The sequence below is a fragment of the Talpa europaea genome (assembly GCF_964194135.1).
Source record: "Talpa europaea genome assembly, chromosome: 1".
NCBI classification, from domain to species: domain Eukaryota; kingdom Metazoa; phylum Chordata; class Mammalia; order Eulipotyphla; family Talpidae; genus Talpa; species Talpa europaea.
In genome coordinates this window covers 118,164,866-118,185,995 of record NC_140073.1, presented here as the reverse complement: position 1 = coordinate 118,185,995, position 21,130 = coordinate 118,164,866, and the positions used below count along the sequence as shown (strand labels likewise).

General features: G+C 35.4%; 1 pseudogene across 1 annotated transcript; it reads right to left on the bottom strand.

Moving 5' to 3' along the window:
* Positions 1 to 763: 763 nt before the first annotated feature.
* Positions 764 to 1,268, bottom strand: LOC311180591 (large ribosomal subunit protein eL21-like; annotated as a pseudogene). Its single transcript has one exon. The product of its transcript is annotated as a large ribosomal subunit protein eL21-like (transcript).
* Between the last annotated feature and the right edge of the window lie 19,862 nt (positions 1,269 to 21,130).

The following is a 21,130-nucleotide window of genomic DNA, read 5'->3' as shown; positions in this document are numbered from 1 at the left end:
AAAGCATAATAGTGAATATTCTGCAGTTAAATCTATTTAATTCTGTCATAATTTTTGACATAATCTGAAGACTTAGTCCTTATTAAGATTAATTTATATCCCAAAGACCCAAGCTATTCCTTAAAAAAAATTCTTTTTAAATGCTTCTTCCTTTATTAATTAGCAATGTTAATAACTTTAAAAATATTTTACTAAACAAAGGGGCACACCGGCACCAAAGTGATAGCAGCAAACACATTGTCACTAAACCTGTCTCCTCCTCTGTTCACTGTTTTTATTCAATTTGTGAAGATGCCACTGAGTCAGCCAAAGGTGCCATCCATTATCAATTAGAGAGGGTGAGTTGCCAAAGTATACTGGGAAAAACAAGTGATTTTCACGTGAGAAAGGATTTACTTCATGTGGAATTCATGTCTGAAATCATACACAACAACATCTGGTTCTTCAGGACACATTTTCAAGTTTTTCTACATTTTTAAATCTAAGCACTACAACACTGATTTGATTTGGTTTCTGTTTTATCAATACTGGTGGTTGCAAAAGCAAGAAGACTACAGGTTACAGATTGCCACATTTTTAGACATATCTGAGAAATAAAGAAAATCTTTACATACTTCCATCCATAATTAGGTCATATAAAATATGGTCTAGGGACCCTAGTGACTCTCCAAACAATTTCAGATAACTGTGAGATCAAAATATTTTCACAATAATGAGATGTTAATTATTATTATTATTTTTTTATAGTCCAGAGCGCTTTTATTTCTTTTTGCACACCTATCATGCCATGAATTCATAGGGAATAGGTTCTAGCAGCTCAGGCTCCTTCCCATTGGTTCTCACAAAGTGTGCTTCTCTAGGTGGAGCAGGCTGGCGCTTCAGCTGAACCCAAGTACCCTTCTCTTTGGCTTCCTTTTTCTTCTGATCATTTTCTTTCACACTTTTCAGGAAGCTATCTCGGCTCTTAGAGTGCTTAATGTGCTCAATACGAACATTAATTCTCTTTGCAAGAACTTGCCCTTTACTTGCTTGTTTACAACAATGCCAACTGCATGCTGGGTAACATTATAGACTCTTCCGGTTTTGCCATGGTAGCATTTGTGGGGTATTCCTTTTTGAACAGTGCCCATCCCCTTGATGTCAACAATATCACCTTTCTTATAGATTCGCATGTATGTGGCCAAAGGAACAACTCCATGTTTTCTAAAAGGCCTAGAGAACATATAGCGGGTCCCTCTTCTCTTTCCCTTTGTGTTAGTCATTTTGGCGACTTACTGGAAGATGGTGGTTCCGGCCGAAAAAAAAAAGTTATAAAATGTTCTCATAATGAGATGCTACTATGATCACTCTCATTCTTTCACAAATGTAAACTTTTCCAGTGGCTACAGGATATGCCATATCAAGGATATAGCAATAAAATAGGAAAATCTCGTTGGGAAACCAGACCTTAAAGATATTTGCATAAATGTAAAATTCTGCTATTTTCCTTATTAATATTTTTGGAAAATATTCATAGATTAATGAGTTTCTTGTTTTTAAAAGTAAATATTTAAAATTTCTCAATTTTCTAATAAGGCAAATATCAGCAGACACACTACACATAAACAAAGGTTTTTGAAGTTCTCAATAATTTTTAAGAGTGTAGCAGGGGCCTGAGATAAGAGTTTGAGAACCATGCAAGAACAACCACTTGCAAGAAAATGTCTTACTTTTACCATTTTATCTGGAGGATTTTACTAACATCTTTACTAGATGTGAGGAGCATGAATAGTGAACTTTAAAGAACTGAGATTCTATGACTGGTAGTGCTCTAACTTTTATGTTCATGTAACCAAGGCAATAAGTACCAGAACCAGAATTATAATATATGAATTGTTTCTGGTATGTCAGACACTTCATTAGCTACTTTTTTTCCCCCCACAGTGAAACAGAGCGCTCTGTGAACCTGAAATAATCAGCAGGTCATAAACATTTCTTTGCTGGGAAAATAAGTAGAATGAATTACCTCCAAATAGTAGATAATCACTTACTACAGAACTGCATCTAGAAGCATTAGTTATCTTTATGAGTATAGTTTCTAGCCTCGTTTTCTTTGGGAAAAGGCTGGGTATGGGTAAGGGCTAAGACCTGAATATTACCACTATCCTTTTCTCCTAGAGTTATAATTAAAAGAGAATAATCACAGATTTGAGTTGAAAAGGGATCAAGATGCCAACACTGATAAAGCTCTATGTCTGGGATAGACATGCAGTCTTTAATACTTAAGAATAACAAATATATTTTACTGTCTGATTCTCCTGTTAGTTGACAAGGACTGCCACGAGTCTGTAGATATTCCTTGGGAACTAAAGGGCTCATGACCAAATACACAGTGTTCTCATGTTCTCCACACATGTATATTTAGAGATGATATCAGTTTGTAGTGAACATTAAGAAAAGCTAAAAGAGAAATGCATCATAGCCAGGTAGTTTCACCTCTTTGCCTTGATCATGGGGTATTTTATGTACTCAATGTCTTTGGGCTTTTTTATGATAAAAATAGGTATAAAAAAGGAGTATAAAATGAAATCATATCCACCATCCCAATGTAATTACTATTAATACTTTTTTATACATCAATTTCTATAAATGTGTAAAAATACTGAATAACTACTTTTAATTGTGATCTTTCTATTCAAAATCATAACAAATGTTTTTAATGTTATAACATATTCTTTATAAAAATATAATGTAGTATATTTCACTAGTATAATTTATGTAGCCAGTCATACTATAGTTATTTCCAGCTTTTAAGCTTTTCCCCAGATTGTCCACAATATAAGTAATGTTGATATAAATATCATGCTCCAGAAAACCTTTGCTGTTTTAGATTTCTTACCATAAAAAATATTCTTGAGAGTTGAATTTTAGGCTCTAAGGTATAATTAGGGTTTAAGATATTTTACCACAAGATAGCTTTAGTAGGAGGCAAAGAACAACTTCCTCCTAATGAAAACCTCATCAGGTCTCTAACTAATCTGTTGCCTGAAGTTGCCCATAGAGGCTTTATTTTAGGTGTAGCAAAGGGTGTCTGAAACTTGCAAATGGAAATTGTATAATGCCACTGAAATAAACATTTAGTAGCACTGTTATCAGGAGAAAATGCTACTATGCTGCTCTTCTGATGCATAAGAGGAGTTTAACAGGAAACTGAACATATTTTCAATTTAAATTCCTCAAGGAGACGAAGAGGAACTAATATTTGTTGAGTGCCCACCTGATTCAGGCACATAGCTCCAGGCACATGAAAAAAGTTTGTAACTCACTCATCTCTTTTCTCCTCCAGGGTTCTGGTCAATAAAATACAGCAACAGAAACCTGAGTCTAAGGGCTCATGATTTCAGCCATATTACTGTTAGAGCTGCATTAGAGGGTATGAAATGCATCCTAATTCCTACAAAGCCTAGACCTTGGAATTCATCCATTTGTGATCTATATACCTGCTTATAGGTGAGAAGTGAGAGTTTGCTTATCACATAAAATACAGGTGCTCACTGTGTAAAAGTGCAGACAGGCCCCAGAAGACAACAGTCTTTTGTCCTTCATAAAAGCATGTTGTGTGTTGCCTGTTGGTCAGCAAAGGCTGGTGGAGAATTGTCTCTCTGTAAACCACAGCTGTGCCTGCTCTCCTGGGAAGGGAATGGTGTAGAGATGTGCCCTTAAGGAAGGATGACAAGGATCTAGGATCCAGGGACCTTACTACCGTCAATTATCACAAATATCTTCAAAAAATTTATGTGGATTAGAGTCATATTTTGAGTTAAAGAACCTGAGATTCAGATATGTTCGATGACTTACTTGAAGTCATAGTGGCAAGAGAGCCAACATTCATGCCCAGATATGCCAACCCCTACCAAGGCCATGGTTTTTTTTGATTGTATTGTGTTTCTCTGTGCTACTGCTCTCATGAGTTCTACCTCTTCCCAGCACTCTCTTTTTGTAACAGTGGCTTTAGGGAGCTACAATATATTAAGGGTTAGGACTGATTCTGATGGAGGGAATTTGAGGCATCTTGATAGACCACAGGGATTCAGATTTGGGACAATTTGACCTTTTGCAATTCTCAAATGACAAATCCATCTATAATTTTTGGAACAGTTATAGTGATAAAACTAAGTTCAAGACAGGGAAAAAAGTGAGAAAAATTAGTTTAAAATCTAAGCCAATACTTTGTCATGAGAAATACTTTAAAATGGATGTTTTTATTGTAATATAGTTCCATGATTTAAATGTAAACCATGACTTTATAGATACTGATCTATAGAAACAGAAATTGAATTGTATGATGTTGTTTCATTCTTCATGTATTTCAGAGGATATACTTGGTTTTTAAATAATGTGAAGAACAGAATTCTCAAAGATACCTTTCAAAGACAGACTTTATCAGTTATAGCTATTATGTTTTTAACTTTCTAATCTTGATTCTATTTCTAATTTTTTAGTCATAAGAGTGATCACTTTTTAGATCAAAATAATTTAGTTTAAAAAGATGGAAATGTAAAAAAAGCCATCAATAATCCCATAATCACATACACTTTTATATTTTATTATAAGTACATGTACATGCATATTAAAGTGCCCCCTTTTCTATGTAAAATCAAGTCTTTTGTTTTGTCTACCTGTGCTCTGGGCTCCATTATTCATTTTTCAAGAGGCTTCTTCCATCAATTACTCCTTTTCCTGAATTTTAACCTGTTAACCTAAAAATTTGAATGCCATTAAAAGGCAAAGCACATTTATTTGGTGAAATTCATGTAGAAAGAAATTCATGTAGAAATCTAAAATGTTTCCCAAGGATAGAAAAAAATGGGTATTTTTATGGGAGAAAAAGAGAATGATGAAATAAATTGTTAAAGAAGAGTTGATTTGTGTGAGCAAGCTTAAACTATTCTTGGCTATACACAATTAGTTACTTATTCTATCCTCTGGCAAAAAGTGCATAATTGTCAGTCCTCATGATCAGGATGACTGCTCAAGCAATAGTTTGCTTGATGGTTTCTTAAAAAATTTGCTTTTTTGGGGTCCAGTTTTAAGGTCTTTAGTCAAATGCAATTGAACCAGGTAATGTTTCTCTGTACTAGCTTCTGACTCCATTTATAAAATGCCTCCACAAATACCAACTTTTCATAAACCTCTCATCTTTCTGGGTTCTTGTTTTTAAGTACCTGGAATGCTGCATTAGTCAAAGACATGTGTCTTTTCTATAAACACCTGTCCTAACTCACACACATTTGACTTTTCCAACTGAGTAGGGACCCTTTCCCCTGTCAGGTGAGAGAGTGTTCCATGGGTCTAAGGCCCAGTCTGCCCTTTTAATTGAGCATTTCTCAGGGCTATTTATACATCTGATACTTGAAGTGATGAGACCCACCATCCATAAGATGAGAAGATGACTTGCTTACGGCCTACTGTAAATCAGTGGATTTCCCAAGCTCAGCATTCCATAGGTGCAACATCAGCCCACAACATACACAACATCCATGTGAGCCCAGCCCATTCTATAATTAATATTGTGTGGTATTGGCATACACACACACACACACACATATGTATATTTCAATGGAAAGAATTGAAAATCTAGAAATAAACCCACGTCCTTATGGTCAGTTGATTTTTGATAAAGATGCCAAAACAATATAATGGGAAAGGAGGAGACTTCAACAGATGGGGCTGCAAGATCTGGACAGATACGCATAAAAGATGGAAGTTGGGCTTACAAACACAGCATTACAGAATTTAACTTTGAATAGATCAACAACTAAATGTAAGGGCTAACATATATGTAGCTCTTACATGAAAATATAGATGTAAATATTCTTGATTTTGGATTCTAGATAATGATCTCTTATTTAGATATAATGCCAAAAGATGATTATTATTAGAAATAATGCCAAAGCAGAAGTGGCCAAACTAAAAATAGATAATTGGACTTCATCAAAATTTAAAAAGTTGTGCTTAGGAGGACACTATCAAGAAAGCAGGCCAGCAAGACATAGAATGAGAGAAAATATTTGAAGAACAAGTATCTGATAATGTTCTATTATCCAGAATAAAGGGATATTACTTAACAATGGGGATACATTCTGAGAAATGGGTTGTTAGGCAGTTTGATCATTGTATGTATTAGCTGTTGACTTTGTACATTTCTGGACCATGATGACCAAAACTACATGAGATTAAATCAAGTGCAAGGGAATGTTGCTATCAAGATACCCAGTGCACACAGATGCATGAAGTTCTCCCTCATACATCAAAGACATACCACTTCACACCTACTGAAAAGGCTAGAGTGAAGAAGACATAATAACAAGTGTTGACAAGGATGTAGATATTTCAGGACCCTCAGACATTGCTAGTGAAAATATAAAATGGTGCAGCTGCTTTGAAATAGTTACTCAAAAAGGTTAAATAGAGTTACCATAGGATTCCATAATTCCACTCTTAGATATGGAAAATTTTCCATCTGCCATCTTGCTATTTTTTTGTGTATGTGTGTGTGTCAGAACATGTACTTTTTCAGCAGATGGTGCTGTTATTTTAAACATTTTGCTGACTTGGTAGTTCAGTATGTTGTATAACATTATACGTAGGGGAGAACTGCTGACCCAGGGTATGGGGGAGAGGCCTGAAGTGGGCCAATCATGGGTGAGGGGGCTTGAGGGGGGGCAAAGGGCAGGTAGGGGCGTGGCTCATGTGTTTGGTACCACTGATAGCAAACCTCTCTGGGTTTCTAGATCTGCTCTCTACAGTCTATGGGCCGGACTTTCAGCTCTGCTTCCGTGAACACTGTTATGGGCCCTGTCCTTTTCAATGGAGACCCTGCCCACCTGGCTCATCCCAGAACCTCCTCATTTATCTCCCCACAGCAAAGGCTGCACTTTCACACTAATCTGTTCTCCCTTCCTCAGGGCTGCTCTGGCCCTGCCTACAGTCTCTAGGGGCCTCTCTCCACACACCTTTTGTTGTATGGAGTTGAATTTCCTCAGTGTCTCTTCTGTCATGCTTAGCCTTGGTCTCTGAAGTTCAGGATGTGTTCTGGTTCTGCCCCAAGTCACGAGATCCTCTGGTTCCAGGCCCCTCTGGCCTACTTCACATTATCCTCCTGGGAGTGAAGCAGTGAACCTCCTTTGTTGCCATTTTTACAGCTCCCAGTTGAAATCATCACACCAAACTGTTTGGCTATCCCATTTTTCTTACATATATGATACAGATGAACTTGTAAATATTTTCTCTTAAATTTATACTTAGATTTGTTACAATTTTTTTTCATATTTTAAGGGATTATTTTGGATTTAAAAATGCAGAATCATATTTTCTACAAATAGAAATAAAACTGTCTCAATGATTTCAATATTTATCTCCAATATGACTTTTAGTCAGTAGTTGAATACCAAAAGTTATGATAGATATTTCTAGCCTTTTTTGCTGAATTTAATGATAATTAGTTTAATTTGATATATGTAAAAATGTCACTAATCATAATTAGTATTTTATATTTAATATGACTATTAGTGGTTTTTGTTAAATAATAGTTTCTTTTCATCCCTACTTACAGTTTTATTTGTATGGCTGTTTTACATTAGAGAATTTTTTTTGATATCTACATATATAACGCATATCTGATTACAATATAAACTAAATGAGTACTGCAGAAGAAAGTTAATAAAAATATCTCTGAAATTGATGGAAAATAAAATAAAAAGAGAAATAAAATTTGCAAACTGGTTTCTTAAAAGATCAACAATGAATTATCCATTGATCATCAACAGCTACTAACATTGCAAAAAAGAGAGGCAATCAGACATTGTAAGTTTCCTGACACAACACCAGCTATAGTATTAAAACTAAATCTGATCAACTTCAGATCCAATTACTAATTTAGGAGGAAATACAACAGACTGAAAGATGATAAACTGTGCCATCAAAATGCAATCAGGAAAATCCAGACTCCAGTAATCCTTGTATTTGAGGACAATCTGGTTTCCTCAAATAGATAAATAGGTAAACTGCAAGGGAGAACAAATGGGAGTAGGAGACAACCTATTGGTTTCAAGAGACTTCAAAGTTCTACAACCAGTTTTCATCTGGTAGTTATTTCCTAGTAATTATTATTAGGAAAAAGAAAGCAATATATTTAAAATTTATATTTATAAGAAAAATTAAAATTTGAACACTGCATACTTAAGAAATTCTTGTTCTTTTAGTTGTGACAATAATGTTGCAGTTATGTTAAAAAAATCCTTATTTGTAGGTAAGGAATACAAATACTTGTGATGATATGATATGTTATTTGTGATTTGCTTCAAAATAATAAAGGGTAGAAGATTTGGGTTATGTGAAATGAGTAAAAGTAATCAAATTATTGAAGTTAGGTGGTAAATATAAGGGAGTTCACTATATGCTTCACTGAGTTTTGTAATTTGAAATCTGAAACAATGGTTTACAGGACTACGAGTTTTTATAAAGCCTGCAATTCTGCCAAATTATTAGGGCAATAAAAAAGGGAAAATGAATTTATTTAAAAGACTAAAAAGTTAGGTAACCCCTGATTAAATAAATTATAATCATACATATCTAGAAAAAAAAATTAAATTACCTGAAGTGACTTGAAAGGTGGTAGACACTGATTACTGTGTAAGAAATGGGAAAGGGTTCTAGAGATTAAAAAAAAAAAAAAAATCACCAGGTTCAGATAGTTTTGTACCTGAATCATTCAATCTAACTTTCAAAGAATAGATATCACCCCTGTGATTTACTATTTTGAACCATAAAAAAAGATGAAAAATGACCACAATTAATTTTCAAAGACAACCTTAATCTACAAGTAAGAATAAGCCAAACAAAAATATACATGATAGAGATATAAATATCACAAGACATTAGCAAATTAAGGAACAATAAACTATGAACAAGCATGTTCTGTGCTGATTATGTCTTTTGTATTTTAGTTTTTTGTGTTGAAAGATAGTTTAACATTAGGAAATCTAACAATATAATCATTACCTTAGCAGATTAAGAAGACTGTAATTATATTAATTGATATCTTTCTCCATTTGGTATTGTTGGCATATTTGGAAGGTATATATTAGCTCAGTTCTCTCCCCAGTTTGCTGATAATTTCTGGAGTGATCAGCAAATTTTCCAGTTTCATAAACTTACCTAGTGGAAAATAAGGAAAGAAAGGGTATAGAAAATCTTTTTCAATTTCCCTAGAAGAGCAGGTTGCTAAGTCCACACTTACCAAGTTCAAATTGGTTCAAATAAAGTTCACTATATATTACCGAGCCATCAAATGATATATGATGATTAAGATTGCTCTCATGACTAATGGGATAGATTTTGTGTCTTATTAAAATGCAAATTATCTTGGTAGGGATAACATATTCAGCTTCATTTGCCAATTACAATGTAGGATACTTTGTTAGGGAAATGGAAAGAAGGAAAAAATATATTGGACACTTAAGATGGGGAGAAAGGTGCATGATCAAGAAGGCAAGACTGCTTTAGCAGATAATTTTTTACTGACCTAGTACTTAATTTCTGTGAGTCCTGAATGTCTACGATCTAATAACAGTGGCCTCAACAGGAAAGGGAAGGGCAGTCAGAGGCAGGGCAGACAGTAGAGATTAGCATTCAAGAAGTGCCTCCCATGGTCTTAGCTTTGGACAGGCATTTTAATAATAGCAAACACTGTGACTGTTCACAATTTATAGGTGAGAAGACTGAATTTTAAGAAGTCTAAGTATTTTGCTCAAGGTGACCCAATCAAAGTGCTAAGCCTATTTTTAATTCTACCTCTGTATGACTCCAAAGTCAGTATTGTTTCCATTGAGATAGTTAAAGGAAAGTATAGTCAACTAAACCATTTTCTTCAGTGAGAATATGAGATGAGTATTACATAAGTATACTATATAAAGCATACAAGTATTTCATTAACTGGTTTGCTAAAAAAAGGGAATGTTTTTTAAACACAAAGAAGAAAAATAGCCAGTGAAGATTATTTTATTTCTTTAGTATATATAAATTTAATTATGTCATATAATATAAAATAGCTTTAGCTTATCATTTCTATAGAATTTTTAAAGATATTGTAAAATGATTCTCTGTTGAACCATTTTGCATGCCCATAAGCAATTTCGTCAAAGTGTTATCAAGAGCAGATGTTATCATACTATGCTTTCCAATCTGTGAGTTAGATGGTTACTTGAATTGCTCTTTTCTTGTTATGAATCAGGCCCAATGTATTCTTACATGTTTAAGAACATTTGTGTTTGATTCAAATCATTCACTTTTTGTATGCCATGTCTTTTGTCTATTTTTTTTTTTTGGTTGTTTTTCTTTTTCTTTTTTTTTTCAGGGGCCTTTACCTAAAATGTAATTAGGAGGAGCTCTTTGCCAGTAAAAAACTGCAAGTTTTTTCTGTTATTTTTTCATTGACTTTGCATTTTTTGGGGAAGAGGGGGGTCACACTTAGAAAATATTGATATAATCGAACTTGCCAATATTTTCTTTTATTGTTTCTGCATTTTATTTTATTATTTATTTATTTATTTTTAAAGATTTATTTATTTATTTTTTTATACAAGCACTGGGTACAGTCAGAAGCATGGGAGGGTGAGAGAATTCACCAGAGCCAGAGTAGGGAGCAGAACAGGCAGAAGGACTGAAGAACACTGCTGAGGGGAGCAGCGGGCGGCAGGAGAGGTCTGCGCGCAAAGTGGGACCCTCGCCCGGCAGCCGGGGATAGAACCGGCGCTGCAGAGGCTGTGGGCAGCTTCGCAGCCCAGTGCTCAACCACTGCGCCACCGGGGAGGCCCTGTTTCTGCATTTTAGATTAGTGTTGGAAAATGTTCTCCCCTTTCAGTATATATAGAAATCCTTACATTCTTGTGCTTGTCTTCTCCTGGTACTTGTATAGTTTTTTTTTTTTTTTTTAAATATGTAGAGGTTTGATCCATTTGGCATTTATCTGTGGGGGCTCAATTTTATCTTTTTCCAGTTAGAAAGTACAGTAAGTTCTATTATAGCATTTGCTTTGAAAAGACAGTTTGTTCTGACATAATTGATGTAATAGGGGACAGTTTAAATATAACATTAACTTTGCATTTGTTTATGCACAGTTTCAACTGTGAGAATCTCTAGATGTGCACAAAAACACCCTGCACTACATGCCTCAACTATCAACCAGTTATCTCAGTTTATTACGTTTTCTCCAACAAGGCTGTGTTTTGCTATTACTTCACACATTTGAAAATTTTCCATATTAAAAAAGTAACACTTGATCAACACTACAAATATGTTTAAATGTACTGGTTCAAAAATGCCAAGCAATACATATAAAAGGAAAGGTATAAAACTTGAAATAGTCAAGATTTTCAAAGAAATGAGAGTATATGACTCTAAAGAAAAAGGCATAAAGGAATTCACATTGAGATGTAGAATATGCACACAAGAAAAAAGATATCTACAGCTGGGACGAGTGCTGTGAATCACTAAGAACAAGATGTAAGGAAAGAGAAGAAATGAAAAAAACTGAGGGATATAGGATTGAAGATAAATTATGTTGGGAATAACCTTTCTTAGAATCAAAAGGAAAAGTGTAATCTATCAAGATATATAAAGACCTACAGTAGTCATCACCAAATCTTGCAGAAGAGACTTTTTATTTAGAAGTGCTGATTTATATCACCATAGTTTTCCAAGTTTTCAGCTGTCTGGCGAAGACATGAGTTCAAAAAGAAAGCTACAAAAGATTTTCCAGTAGTAAAACAGATAAGTACTGAAGACTAGGCGATGCATTGTATCACAGCGTAGTTTTGATGGAACATGCATGCCATCAAGGACCTACATCACAAAGGCAGAAAAGCAAGCCTAAATATTTAAGACTGTGAAATATTACAAACTGTGATAATCCTTCACACTTGATCTTAGCCAAAAGACCGAGAAGGGCTGTGATAATCCTTCTTCTATGGCCTCATAGTGAGTCATAGGCTGCAGCTTTTCCAAAGCACTTCTACCAGCAAATTCCTTTAGCATACATAAAGCTGGCTACACTGTAAAAAAAAAAAAAATTAGATTCCTATCTTTTTCATGATTACCTATGAATTTTTTGAGTGTGAATTCTAACCCATTTTCCCCATAAGCCCTGAGATTTTTAGAGCTGAGATTTTGCATAAAGGGGTGATTTGCGGGGAACATCCATTACAGAAGTACTGATCATACATGTTTTCTGATGATTTGAAATGCAGCTTTTATACAGAATTACATTTCTATATGTACCTTTTTTATTTCTGGACATTCATCTTTGTTTCATGGTTGGTCTCCTAACTCATATGCTAATACCACATTATTTTAAGTTTTGACACTTGATAATATTGAAGTTTCTTGTAGAGCTAACTAATCTTCCTTTAGCTCCCCTCTTCCAACCTATAGTGCCTATATTTCCAACTCATAGTCCTATTTTTTACTTGCTTATTTTTTCATATAGATCTTAGTATCAATTTTATTAGCGATTAAGAATTAAGATGTTGAGAATTTAAATGGAATCACATAAATGAACACAGAATAAATGGGCATCTTTATATTTAGCCTTCCTCCTTATGAAATATCTGCAGAAAAATGCTTTCCATTTGCTCAAATATTTGTGCTTTTCAGGAGTGGTTTAATAATTTTTCCCTAACTTTTTTCTCTAACTTTTTTAAAAAGGAGAACTTTAATACTTAAAAGTTTTAAATTTTAAAGAATCATTTCCCAATATGTTTATCTTATTCACAGGAATCTTATTTAAGAAGTTTTTTATTTTCTTGAGTTAATTTAACTTTCTTAAGAAGTTTAGAGCTTGCTTTTAACATGTAGGCTTTTAATTGTCTGAATAAATTTTTCTCTTACTCTAGCATTGTTTTTTGACTACTCCAACCTTTTCTCACTGTAAAATATCAAGTTTCCCAATACATATATGTTCCTCAATTCTCCAGTTTATGTCATTACTTCTGAGATCACAGCATCCATTTAGAGCTATGTAATAAGACTTAAAATCAGGTAGATAAGCCTTCCCTATATTTTTCATTTTTTTTTCAAAATGGTCTCGGCTACTTATAGACCTGTGTTTTTTCATATAAATTCTTTTTAGATTCAGCATGTTAAACTCATAAAAATTTCTTAAGATTTTTGGTTAGAATTGTATCAGTTTACAGATTAATTTGGGAAGAAACTGTGTTCTTGTGAAATTTAGTATTATTTAATGTCTTTATAGAATGTCATAGTGTCTTACATATCTTTTGCTAGATTTGTTCTCAGGTACTTATATTCCTGTTGCAATAGTATAAAGCATTTCTCTTAAAATTGTATGGATCAGCTACTTATTGCTAGTGTATAGGAATGCACTTGGAAGCCATATATATAATTAATATTCAGTAATTTATCAGTAGTTTATTATACATCTTTTTTGTAGTGAGTAATATTGTCTGATAATAAGGTCAAACACTAATTGGAAGGGTTATATGCACATTTATGTATGTGCAGCACTATTTACAAAAGCCAAGTTATGGAAACATTCTAAGTATCCAAAAACAGATGAATGTAGTTAAGAAGACATAGTGTGGGACACAATGGACTACTACTCAGCTATAACAAAAAGATGAAATCTTGCCATTTGGGACAACATGGATGGGACTGGAGGGGATTATGCTAAGTTAGAAGGAGAAAGACAATTATCAAATGGTTTTACTCATTTGTGGGATACAAAGAAACAAAACAAAGGAACGGACAAAGCTAAACCAAAACAAACCCTAAAGATCTGAATTAAGGTTATCAGAATATATAGAATCTTTAAAAAAACATGAGAGCATTAGAGAATCCTTAAATGACAGAAAAAGTAACTTCATGGCATTTTATTTTACCTTTGGGAGATGTGCACATTATTTGTAATACATTTTAGTAACATTTTATAGTTTACAAGATGTCAATATTTATGACAGTATGTTTAGCAGAGATGTTATGGGTAAGGAAAGTGAGGCCACCATTGGCAATTTCCCAAATCACACAAACAGAATTGGGCAGACCAGAAATTCTCTCAGGACTTTTGACTTCAAGTACAGAGCTTTTCTTTTGTACAGTTGCCTCATTACAACATGAGTAGAAAGAGTTTATAACTCTATCTCCTACATTTATATTAAATAACAGAGTTTTCTAGAATTGAAAGGGTGTGCTTCTGCGGTCTTATTTTGTGTTATCTGAACTGGTTTCAACTGATACACCTGTCCTTGTGATTTACATGCAATTCTTTTTGAATTGGTTTTATTTTGTTTATATTATGCTCTATCATTTGTAATTTTGCTTATGTTTCTTGTCTCTTTCTTGTTCTCGGATTTTTATGAGGCTGTTTATCTTATTTCAAAGAGGTAGGAACAAATGGAAAACATGTCAAGCTAACAGATTTATTCAAGGATTTCACAGACTTTCACATTTATACCATTATATACCTTTTCATTGTTTGCAGGGAAATTTTCTAACAAAAGAATGATAGTAATTTCCAGTATGGAAATATTTATGAAGATTGGAGATTTATGAGGATATTCTACCTTGTAAGAGGCTTTTGTAGTAGGGGGAACTTATAAATACAATAGCAGATGGTGTAAACTGGCAGATCTCAGGTGACTTCAAATATTATTTTGAATAAATAATAGTCACATGATAAATTCAAATAGATCAAAAGAGTGTGTAGAAAGTGAAGTTTTTCCCCAACCTCATGTTCCAGTCCCTGACAGTAATTTGGTGCGTGAGATGAGTACTTGGAGAGGCTTATTTAGTATTTCTTTAATAAAAAAACAAGATTTGATGATGTTTATAATCATAATTGAGTTTGAAGATGAGTGAAAATGGCAGCGAAATGCATTTGTATGTCTAATATAGTTAAAGATTATTTGAATTTCTGAAAATACACTTTTTGGGTTTCAGGTATAGTTACTCATTTAAGACTAAGTAAAATGACATTTTAAAGATTCATTTTCATTTTCAGCAGAAGTTAAAATCTCATGCTAGCGCACAGAGAAAAAAGAAACTAACTTACTTCATTTGTTGTCAATGTATATCCCTGACACACTCTGCATCTGGAATGGATAAATGATGGTTATCTTGTGTTTTTCCCAGTTCAATCCCATTAAAATAAATTCAAAGTGAAATGATCATAAGAATATACATTATAGATAAACTACAAGTTGGCTGCCTGACAAAAGTAAGACCATTTAGATTTTTAGAGGTTTTGATTGTAGTGAATTTTGTTCTGCTAAGTAACTATCTTTGTATCTAACGCAGTACTTTGTGTCAGAGTTTTTTTTTTTAAAGATTTATTTATTTATACAAGAACCGGGGTACAGCCAGATGTGTTGGAGGGTGACAGTATTCACCAGAGACAGAGCGGGGAACAGAACAAGCAGACTGACGAAATATACTGCTGAGGGGAGCAGCGGGCGAGACAGGAGAGGTCTGCTGTGCCATGTGGGACCCTTACTGGCCAGCTGGGATTGAACCAGCTCTGCAGAGGCTGCGGACAGCTTCACAGCGCAGCGCTCAACTCCCTGCGCCACCAGGGGAGGCCCTTTTTTATTTATTTATTTATTTATTTTTAAGAAATAAAAGTGATGTGTTGGTGGTAAGTGGGATGACGATAGTTCCTTGGGTGAGATGGTATCATGATGCTTAATAACTTTATCTGTGGTAGATTGGAAGTGAAATAGGTAGAAAGTGAAATACTGGGTGGCTAGTAGCCGAATGATAAATGGGGAAATGACTGCTTTATTTGTCCAGACTTTGCTAACTACTTTGGAAATCTCAAAAAGGGAGAACCAAGGGCTCAGATGCACCAGTCATCAAGTTAGAACACCACAAAAGCCAGAAAGCTTTCACAGCAGTGTTTAAGGTGACTGATCTCTTGCAGCCAGAGACCAAACTGACTGAATTGAATTGTGAGGGCGTTCAGGATGCAAAGGAGGTGGAATGTGAAGCTTCAACAGGTTTCTCTTAACTTAGAGTTAGGGCCCTGGTAATGGAAACATGAGGAATAGGATGAGGAATTTGGGTAAATGTGAGAGAAGTCTGAACCCTTAATTCACATGGACTGGCAGAAGTGACCTCTTCTCAGGGCCTCCTGAGAAGAACAGTTCCTCCTTGCTTGGAAATAAAATACCCTACATGAAGACCTTAATAGGGTTGTCAAGTGCCTAGCTAAATGGTGCATGTCCTGCTCAACATGTACTCCTTTCTTCCCTTATTGCCTAGACACTAGAAGCAACAATTAAATGTGAACATAGCTCGAGGAGTAAAACATTGGGGCAAGGTTTACTTGCCAAAGAATTGCAGGATCTGAATAAGATGTACCAGCTGGAACAGGAGCACATGTACGGAAGTTGATCTTAAGGGCATCTGTCTGGGTCATGGAAAGACTGTAAGACTGGAGAGTGGAATATTTAGTGACTTGGGTTCACACTCTCATGACTTATGTAAGAGTTAACGTACTAGCAAGGACACTTAGAACCCACCTTAATGCTCTACTGAGATGGCCTTTTGAAGTTAGGTGGACAAGCTAGCACTTCCTTGACAGAATACTGAGGAACAGAGTTAGAAGTTCAGGAAGGGGAACATGTTACAATGGATTTATTATGTGAGACTAGAGAATTCATCCCTGCCTCTGTCCTTCTGAAAGCCCAGATACTGCTTCATTCACTAAAGCAATAAGGAATGTAACATTGAGGGAGACATGGAATCTTTGAGAAGTTCTGTAGTGCCCGTCCTCTCTAGACTGCAGTTGAAAGAGGGAGATTGCCATTTGTAGTTGCCTAGAGAAAATGGGAATAAAAGCATTTCAAAAAACCTGAGGCCAACTGGTGGCAACACTTTGGATATAATTACTGTAGTGGGCAATAATGTCAGAGTGACAATCAGCAGCTTTTGTTCCACTGGAATCTATATCAAGGGTCTACATATCATGGTAATCTTGGGAGGAGAGAGGTAGAAATACCTACAGTGTGTAGCTTGTTCACTTCAATAAATGGGGGAAAAATCAGTTGTGAACACAGCACTGATGTCAGAGAGGACAATGGAAAATAAATTCTGGGTCTGAGCTAGTTACAAGGAGATTAGTACTAAATCAGAGGCAGAGCCTGTTCACTGAAGGGAAGGCTAGGTTCGAGGAAGGTTCTAAGAAGCTACTTCACATATATGCAATAAATATTTCTCCAGTCCTTCCCCAAATGGACTTGGAGCCACTTATCAGATAATAACTTATTGGGTAAAGACCTTTTCAAAGAGTTTTGGATAAAAAGTCTGAGCTGGTACTTATGATAATGGATCAGAAACATTTTCATGATCCGAGTTAGAGTGAGACTTCGGAAGAACAGGTGCTAACTGGAGTCTTAGCCTATCCATCTTACAGTGAGACTAACTCCTTGCACCTACAAAAAAGAATTGGAAATAGAACTGAAAACTTTGAGAAACTGCAAATGCCACCTTCAAAGACTTAAAGGGTGTAGAGTTATTTCTACCATATTTTCTTCCAATGTACCTATCTGACCCACCCAACAATCATGTGGATGTGGAAGAAAATAATAGATAACCACAGACTTAACAAAATGGCAGGTCAGACTTTGGTATCTTCTAGAGCAGATAAATTTAGCCTCTGGAACTTGAGTTATTGACCTAGCAAATACATTTTCAATTAGTTTAAACCAAGAGTTTCAAAATCAATTCTCTTTTATGCTAGAGGGACACATTTGCTTATTTACCCCAGAGCATTATTAACGTTCTAGGTCCCTATAAAAAGAGTACACAGGAACTTTGATTATATTAACATTTCACAGGTCACTACACTGGCCTCACAGTATTGATACCACTACTAACTGCATCTGATGTGTAAGAAGATGAAAGTACCTTAGATACCCCAGTAAGACACATTCAGATTAGAAGGTAGGAGGAAAAAACCTTTAAAGTCTGAGAATCTTTTATGGTTAAAGTTTTCAGAAGTTGAATGATTCCAGGACATCCTTCTCGAGGGAAAGAACACATTATTGTACCTTGTACTTGATACAGTTAAGAAACAGGCATAGTGCTTAGTGGGTCTCTTTGGATTTTTAAGATAGCCCTACATGGCACTTAGAAAGGAGGCCCTGAGAATCTCCCTTGTCTTACACTGTGTGAGGTTACAGTGAGAATACCTGAGAGCCCAGAATGAGTGAAGATTCGCTGGGGGCTGGGAGGCCTGCCAGCCTCCTGGCCCCCTGGCCCCCCTGCCTTCCCTGCAACTTGTTGCCTCGCTACCAATAGTGTAGAAAGATCAATAAAAGCCTGAAAAAAGTCACCAAGGCTCCAGGACTCCTTTACCCATCTGCCTGGGTTCACAGAGAACCTGCTCTGTGCCTTCCTGGTGCTACACTTTCACTCAGCAGTATAGTAAAAATCCACTGAACCTGAAGTTGTGAATACTTTACACAAGTGTATAAAGTAACTTCTGGGCTCCTCATGCCAGAGGACTAGCTGCTAAAGAAAGGAGTTACTCTCTTTATGAGGGAAAAGGGCCTTGTGACCAGGAGGAGTTAGAAATGCTACCACACAATGGAACTCAGGAGATGCATTGGTGTCTCCATGTATGGAAATAACGACGACCCAGCAATTGCAGTTGCCACTGCATGGTAAGAGCAAAGCAAATAAGAGCTCAACTCTCAGGCTGAAGGACTAGTTCACTCCATTAGGCAAGCAAATGCCACCTAGGATCGGCGGAGGAAGGACTGAGATTCCTTAGAAGCTAGAGAAAAAAAAATGTATGAATAGTTATAGTGAGATGATGCACATCAGTTTTGGTTTAGAGTGTTTGTTGGAGCATCTGTAACTTGTGTCTCTAATCCTTGTGCATTAAGTGTGTTGTAGAGGCCACTGCCTTGAACACTCAGGTAATGTAGTATTGTAAGGCACAAGCAGGTTTGAGTGGTATTGGGGTGGATTTTAACAAAGTGCCTTTAATGCCGCACCCACTTTACATTCTTTTAGTCATTTTCCTGAGGTCAGCTTAGACTGGGGAGGAGAGTTCACTCATGTTTTGACTCATTTTACACTGACAGTATCATGCCTCAACTGTGTTGTATGTCTCTGATTTTAATCCAAGGGCCCCTCTTATACTGCGGATGAAGGAGAGGTAAATAGGCAGCTGAAATACGGGTTTAAATCCTAGGAAATAGGCTTACTATTTCCAGACTGTTGAAAGCATTGAAAGACATTGGAGAGAAAGAGATTCCCTAGGAAGAATTTCGAGTGAAAAGAGAAAGTTCATGGGGAAAAGTCCCAAAGAATATGTAAAATAGTTATATTTGAGGAACAGTTAATATATATGCAAACAGGAAACTCTGGCAAAAAATCTGGTCAGTAGTAATAGTAGGAGGATGCTTTGTGTATTAACTTAATGATGACTTTGTTTAGCTAAACTGACCAGTACACAAACAGGTCTTTGTAGGTTATAAAGTTCTTTTAAAATATCCACATTTGATACATAAAAATTATGTAATAATCTCGGCAGTCAACATTTTAGAAATATGGCAGTTATCCATTTTAGAAATAAGGAAATTAGATCTCTGATTTTATTAATAAAGACTGCATATAGCTATTGTTTTGTTAAACTGCAGGAAGCAATTGTATTTATAAATTTGAATTTTAGTTTCTGATTCAAGGTTTGCAGCTTCAGGGTACACATTATTTATAAGCCTTTCTTATTATGCCTTTTGATACAACTCAGGTTGATCTATGTGTCTTTAACAGGGCAAAGACATTTCTATTATGTTTTTATTTTAAACATTATGTATTGATTAATTTGTAAAAGCATTTATTAGCTATCTTCATACATTGTCTCAGTTTAAGGGAAGGGGTTCAACTGGGAACTTATAACCAAAATGAATGCATATTATAAATATGTAACCATAAATGATGAAAATAATCTAAGGGATAGTAAATTTGCTTCATATATATTTGTACAGGTAGATCAAAGAAGAAAAGTGGAACTTAAATATAACACATTTAAAATCTTTAGCTTTTTTTCTGTTCTACATAGATTATATACACACACACACACACGCACATATATATAATATTCAAAGATATTTCTCAAGGGGGAAAGGAATCATACTAAATTTTGTAGATACATATATTTTTATAGCAGCAATAAACAAATTTGCACTTTTCTAAATTCTAATGAGCATAGTCAGAAATTATCAAAATGAGGCATTCCTCTTAGTATTAAAAGTACAAATGAGACTCTAGAGGGCACTCTCCTTCCATTGTTTTTCAAGAGGCGGTGACATTTCTTTCAAATGGAGCAATGAATGCAGGTATTTAAAATTTCATTATGAATAATTCCAAGGAGGTTAGAATTCCTATGCAAGATCCTGAAATCAGTGTGAGTTAATGGGACTTTGGTGTTGTATGTTTCAGTTGGAATAGTTTATTTTTTAATACCTATGGTATAATTAAATTTGCAAGAGAATATATGTCTACATTTAAAAGGTTAAATGATCTGTTTTCTCCACATTGCTTACTTTTTTTTTTTAAAAAGATTTATTTATTTATTTATACAAGCACTGGGTACAGTCAGAAGCGTGGGAGGGTGAGAGAATTCACCAGAGCCAGAGCAGGGAGCAGAGCAGGCAGAAGGACCGAAGTACACTGCTGAGGGGAGCAGCGGGCGGCAGGAGAGGTCTGCGCGCCATGTGGGACCCTCCTCCAGTGGCCGGGAAGCAGCCGGGGATCGAACCGGTGCCGCCCAGGCTGCGGGCAGCTTCACAACCCAGCGCTCAACCGCTGCACCACTGGGGGAGGCCCTGCTTAGTTACTTTTACTTAATTTTTTACTTGATTGTTATTGCTAGTAAAAAAATTACTAGTACTACTATTATTAAAACCCTTAGAGATTTAGGACATTTTCTGGGGGTGGGATCATCATATTACTTTGATTCTTCTCTTATTACTTGCACATTAAATGCAATGGGAGGGTCTCATATGGTGCCTACTATAGTAGGTGTTAACTGAATGTTCTTTAAATTTGAAATTAGAAAAACCCT